Below are 6,705 nucleotides of genomic sequence, written 5' to 3'. Positions count from 1 at the left end.
GGTGAGGGAGTGGGGACAAATGGGGCATGTAATTAGTTCAAAATATAGGGGTGTCTCAAAGTTCTGTGGGGGCAATTGCCCCCACCAGCTCCTTACTAGCTCTGCCCCTGCTTGACATGGACATTTAAAATGAGAAATTTTGATGTCTTGATATGTGTGGTGCTCTCTCAATTGTTGAAAAGGCAAAAAGTATGATAGAGGAGCTACTCCCAATGATTCCTTCCCCTCAATCCTCATTCTCATTACCTCAATAAAGTTTGTTTTAATGTTTTGATGTATGTAACATTATTTATTTTTAATCTTTGGTGATAACTGCACTCATGTTGTTTCATGAAAGTCTCTTGTTGTACAACCCATCGAGGTGGGTGCTGGAATTTATGGTAACATGGTATGGGTTGAGAACATAAATAAAAGCACAACTATGAAAAAATCTATCAAATGTGATCACGGGGGATGGGAAGTAATTTTTATTCGTTTTACTTCAAATAACCTTGATAATAATAAAGATTATATATATAAATGTGAAAGCATTATGGTCTTCACCTAAAACATCTCCTTTTAAAATTTCCTTGGGATCATGGCGTACGTGGCATGTGTTGAGGTGTGGGAGGAGGGTTTCAATCATCCACCCTTGGTGCATTGCACATGCCAACACCTACCAGTAATTATTAAAAGTTGAATAATGCTGAAGTGACTTCAAATATTGATTTCATATTGTACTTTGCTGACTAGGAGGTGTTTGTGAACTATAAATGCTTTCCATCGAGATATGAGTGAAAGGCATCTATGGCTCTGGTTGGCAAGGTTGTGCAAGGGCTTAGCCCAAGTCCAGGCTAGATTTTGATCGAGCTATTAATCAGAAATTAATACAACATATATTGTATCTTAGTTTTGAAGCATCGATTGAATGATACATAGTGATACATTTTTGCTCCCTTTTAATGGTGGAGATGGTTTGTGTTCCACTTATTATATTATGTAATATTATAATTATCTTTATTTATTCAATCTGGAAAATTTACTGATACCTAATAAGCCATGCATGATGGGCATCGACAAAGCTGGAAGAGGACCTGTTTTAGGTAATAGTTAGGTATTTACAGAGCAAGATCCAATCTTTAATAGGTAGGTATGTATGTTTGTGTTTATGATTTTTTCACTTGTTTCAGGTCCCATGGTTTATGGATGCTTGTATTGCTCTGTCTCCTATCAGACCACTCTTTCTTCCTTGAAATTTGCAGGTAAAGGGGCTTCCTTTTCTTCTTTCTTTCACTCCTACTTTGATTCGATATGGGTTTTGTACATTTAGTGATTTTATCTATCTTATAAACATGGCTTATCGATTCAGTGGAATGCACTTTAAATTCTTGAACTTTTTATGATTCATATGATAGGTTGGATTGAAATTAGAAAATTATTGGGTGAAATTGTTAGATCTTGCTTTTATTTATGTTTTTCTGATAACATTACCTCTATATCTGCACTCATGTTGTTTCATGAAAGTCTCTTGCTGTGCAACCCATCAAGGTGGGTGCAGGAATTTATGGTAACATGGTATGGGTTGAGAACAATTGTAAAATTGTTTCTTTTAGTATGTCAAATTTAGCAGATTTGTTCCCAACTCCCTTCTTGTTTATATTTCTTTTCATTTCTGGGATTTCTTTCCATGTACATTTCTATTGTTCAATTACTTTTTAGAACTCAGGGTCAAATGCTTATACGATCTGATCTGCTCTTCACACGTCTTTGTAGAAAATCAAATGTGCTGTATAAATATTGCAACTCACTCAAGAAGGAAATTTGATATTACGAGACGTCGATGGTACTTTTGTTTGGTCTACAAACACAACTAGTAAATCTGTTATAGGCCTAAACATGACTGAAATAGGAAATCTCGTGCTCTTCGATAAAAACAATGGTACTGTAATATCATTGTTTACCCTCAAATCATTGCTACAAGACTACACTATGGTTAAAATATTAGTTGCTGCACCTGCACCCTCATCATTCCATATTAGTTGCTGCAATGTTGCTGCCAGCACACACATTAAAGCTTACTTCAAGGTTTTTGCCTTGGAAGATTAGTTTGACAGAAGAGAGAGGACTGTTCCACGACATTTGAGCAACGAGAGACCTTTTGTTTTTCTCTTTTTTTGGAGAAATTTCAAGTTGGGGATAGAGGGAAAGAATGTTGGAATGGTTAAGGAGATTGGAATGGTTCACACCATTTTTAGTTGCTCTCTCAAATCTTCCCCAAAACCCAATATCTTAATAATGAAAAAATCCTAGAGTTCTTGATGTTGGATTTAATTAGTTGACTAAACTATAATCGAATCGTATTTGGTTCAAAAATTCACTAATCCGATCAGATCTGTAACATATGGCAAAAATTTCATATTGGTATTGATCAATGTCAACTCTAACCTAACGGAGTGCAATTGGTAATAGATGATACACAACTAGCATATTAAAGAACTTACATTTTCTAGTATATTAAATTGTGCAAGTATCATTCCTTTACCATGATCCATAACTCTAAGATTCATCTCAAAAGCCACATTCTTGGGGCCCACTAAGATATAAAAGGCCACATTTTTTTATGCCTATTTGTAGCCATTGATATAAGTATTATTTATTACTGATTTCTAACTATTGGATTTAGACAATTGTTTTATAGAAAAAGCATAAGACATGATCTGTTCTTGAATGACATGTTTCAATGCAGGGCCGGATGTTGACATTCATATCAAAACCAGGCTAACACCTTAATTTCTTCTTTGGGAAGTGCAGATGATAATGTCAAACCACCATCAAAGCAGAGAACAAGGTCAGTTTGGATCAGCCCATGACATGAAAAGTAACTTCTTACAAGCATGCTTAATGTAATATAATAGCACTGGAGACAATTAGACAATCACATATTTTATATTAGAAGATTTTTGTTAGTGTTGAGAATGATTTTACCTTCTTTCTTCCTCCTTATTTTCCAAATAATGCACCTGATCACCAAACCTAAAAGAAGCATAGATGAAGCTATTGATACAATAACGATTATCACCGCTGGTCTTTTCTTCTTAGTGATTTCTGAACAGAGTGATGATTCCTTTGATTTGCAAATGATTTATCCTTTTTTTTTTCTTTCCGAAAACTGAGGAAGCTGAACAGAAGAGACTTGCCTATGAGTATTCATGAAGGGAAGAACAAAGGATAGGAAGAGAACTTGAAGAAGCACAATCTTTACTCTAGGAAGCCAAGAAACGCAGTAAAAAGAAAGGAATTAAGCCCATCATAGAGAGAGTAAGCATAATTTCAGTGTCATCCATTTGTTTTGAAAATTGTATTTTTCTTCAAAGGTGCTTTTTTCGATAATTTTAGGAAAATTGTCTTTGCAGGATTAAGTCACCAAGCAGAAATAAATTGAGTTGGGATGGGAGTAAGTGAATATGATACATTAGCTAAATGTTTATATCAATGGATAAAAGTCTAAGAGCTAAAAGTTTAGAAAATTCTTGTTGATGCAGGAATCAGTCAAGTTTTTTAGTAAGATCATGTCAAATTGTTTGTAGGAACAAAAACTAAACCAATTACCCGAGGTGACTTAGTTTGAATTTACTTACTCCCATAGTTTTTTAGTAGAAAATAATATGTTATGTATGCTTTCCCTTTCTATATTCGAATGGCATATGTTGTTCTACCACACACATTAGAAGGAATTCATGTTGTTTTGTCCCACATTGCTGGAAAGTAAAAATAAATAAAAATTATTTTAAGTGCTTTATGTATGTCTAACTACTAACAATAAGGGCCTCAGATAGATTTCTTTCCAACAATTAGGACTTTTTATATTTCTTGATTATTCTGCTAGGAAAAATGTGCATGGATCTCACTAGGTGTTTATATTGTCTTTATTGGTTCTGCTTACTTAGTTGCTAAGAACTCAACAAATTTTGATTATATATTCCATTTGATTACAGTTGAAATCAATCCTTCAGAATTCTTTGCAAGAAGTGACAAACTCATTTCCACAGTCAACATCCACACCTACCAACTTGTCTACAATTGGAAATGATGTGGTATATTTTTCTTATCAAACTTCTTTGATGATTTACTTGGATGAATGAAACTATAGATTAATTTCTTGAAAAGTATATTTGACTCAAAGGTTATTAAACACAACTTGAGAATTCATATATTTATTTTGCAAATTATCTAAGAAATATGGTGGGTTAATTCACCATAATTAAACAGTCTAACCGATTTTGTTATGCTCTTGCATGAGACCTGTAAATGTTTTCTTTTGGTGAACAATATATTGTGTTGCGTTTTGTTTGGTTTTTGTATGTGATAGTTTAGTATTTTGGTAATAATGATCTGCTAGTAAATTGGCCTTTTGAATTCATCTACTGCACTATTTTGAGGACCTAATATTTTTTTTCAAAGAATACCCTATAGCGACGGTCGGTGACCGTAGCAAAAGGCTTAATATATATGGGAAATGTTCAACACCCTAAGCTTTACCCTACACTTTAACAAACATGTTTTGTCCTACATGGGTTAGAAGTTTTGGAATGGGCTGATTTTTGGTGAGGATAATCTCTATTATTAATAGATCATCATCACCAAAAATCAGCCCATTCCGAAATTTTTAGCCCCATGTTTACAAGTTGAAAAATCGTGGACCATCCATTTTTTGTAAACCATTTTTTATGGGGTTAGAAGTTTTAGAATGAACTTATTTTTGTTAAAGTGTAGGGTAAAGCTTAGGGTGCTGAACGGGACCATATATATATATATAATAAAATACCCTATAGTGACGGCATAGCGACTGTCGCTATAAGTCTATATATATGCATGTGACGGGGGATTTTCCTCTATAGCGATGATCGGCGACCGTCGCTATATCCCTAAATTCTATGGTTTTTAACCGCCGAATATTTTTTCGACAAGGCCCAATTTGATGGACCAATTCGACGGTCGAGACTGTCGAATGATCCCATAATTCGGCGATTTTGGACCGTCGAATTTTGAAAATTTTCACGTAGTGTTTCTTCCAATGCCTATATAAATCAACCTAACAATTAAAAGCAAACCTCTAGATATATATTTACAAATTGGATGGTTGTACTACGTGATCATCTGCTTTAACAAATACCCGTTTATGTTTTCCTGTTTTTTTGTAAATATGTTATAATGTTATTCTCCCTAAAAGCAAATACCCAAATGGTATCATTCTTTTAGTAAATCTCATTCTCTGTATTTGCATTTTTAGATCAACACATATTTCTTAATTTGGCTTCCTGACTTTTCATTTTATTTTTTATTTTTTATAATAATGTTTATTCTTAGCTTCTCTTGTGTGTCTAACTAATATCTTGTGTAGCTGATATGGGGTTTCTGTATTTTTGTAAATTATTAATAGAGACAATGTCCAAGAAGGAAACAGGGAAGATTATGGGTACGTTATTAGTGGGGGAATAATTATTGTTCTAAAAAGTGCAGTGATCCCAGATGACAGCATCCTATGATGAAGATAATTTCATTCCTCGCAATTCACGTTATCATTTGTATTCTTTACTTAAAATAAGCAAATGTGTAACTATCAGAAAATAATTTTTTTTGGTAGGATTTTAATTCTATATTTTGGGAACAAGCCAACGTAATCACCCATATGTCATTAGTGAATAATATTATGTCAATAAAGGAAAGTTTTAGATTTCTTTGTATATTGTTTTAATTTCATATTTAACATATTAGATGTTATTTTTGTGCAGATAACAAGCATGCTATGGTTAGTAAGTTAGAATAAGGAAATGGGAAACCCTCTTAAGAATTCCAAGAACCTGAAATTTTGTTAAAGAAAATGAAAAAAAGATATATCCTGACAATAAAAATTAAGAGTTTATCATTCTCCATTTCTAATTTACAATAGAGTACTGTAGGAAATTATTGCAATCATTAGTTAAAAACGTAGGTATGTGAAGAAGGGCAGAAAAATGTATTTTGGATATTTCAAAAACATTATAACAAGATATATCGTTGTAGAAGAGTTAAATGACCAGGATCATATGTTCCCTCATGAGTCATTCGAAAGTGTAACTAGAAATCCATCTCTAATATAAGGGATTTCTATGTGTTCCCTTAGGACACTTGTTAACAAAATCCTTATATTAGAGAGATTCTATTGTCACACCAACTTTTGCTTGGATGTTCTTAGTAAAAGTGGGTGTGACAATAGAAACTCTCATTTATAAGCATTCAAATGAAAGGTACCCCTCAAATTGATCTTGAACGTTTGGTTATTTATATTTTGCATCATTGTATAAGTATAATTTTATTTTATAGATTATGAAGGGTATAATGGTCATTTGACAATAATAATTTCTCTTCTCTGCTCTTATGAATCCTAACCAAACAGGAGAAACTTAATTTTTTCTCCTCTTCTCTTTTAATCCAAACAGGGTGAAGAAAAACTAGTCTTCTTTTCGCTTCCCTTCCCTTCCCTTCCCTTAATGAGTTTCTCTTCCCATCCCTTCCCTCAATCCAAACACAGCATTAGTCATTTTGTCTATAAGAGGTTGGCGATTCCTGCAGGAGAGTAAAGGAAGGCCTAAATACTTAACCAACAGCGAGCCTTTTTCACTGCCTTGGGTCCCAAATCACCATCTTTTACCTTTCAAATAGAGCCGTATATCAATTATTCATCAT

General features: G+C 33.5%; 1 long non-coding RNA gene across 2 annotated transcripts; it reads left to right on the top strand.

The window, feature by feature from the left end:
* Positions 1-517: 517 nt before the first annotated feature.
* Positions 518-5,664, top strand: LOC147382658 (uncharacterized). 2 transcript variants are annotated; one of them, XR_015173663.1, is made up of 8 exons: positions 520-1,082; positions 1,170-1,241; positions 2,726-2,827; positions 3,158-3,297; positions 3,393-3,433; positions 3,522-3,593; positions 3,975-4,073; positions 5,420-5,664. It is a non-coding gene; the product is annotated as an uncharacterized LOC147382658 (long non-coding RNA). The 2 variants fall into 2 exon arrangements; XR_015173662.1 differs by having other exon boundaries at positions 518-1,082; positions 2,726-3,297.
* Positions 5,665-6,705: the final 1,041 nt, after the last annotated feature.

The sequence above is a fragment of the Akebia trifoliata genome, chromosome 16, assembly GCF_017979445.1.
Source record: "Akebia trifoliata isolate Shusen 1 chromosome 16, ASM1797944v1, whole genome shotgun sequence".
Classification (NCBI taxonomy): domain Eukaryota; kingdom Viridiplantae; phylum Streptophyta; class Magnoliopsida; order Ranunculales; family Lardizabalaceae; genus Akebia; species Akebia trifoliata.
The sequence above is the reverse complement of the archived record's forward strand: the minus strand, read 5'-3'. Positions and strand labels throughout refer to the sequence as shown.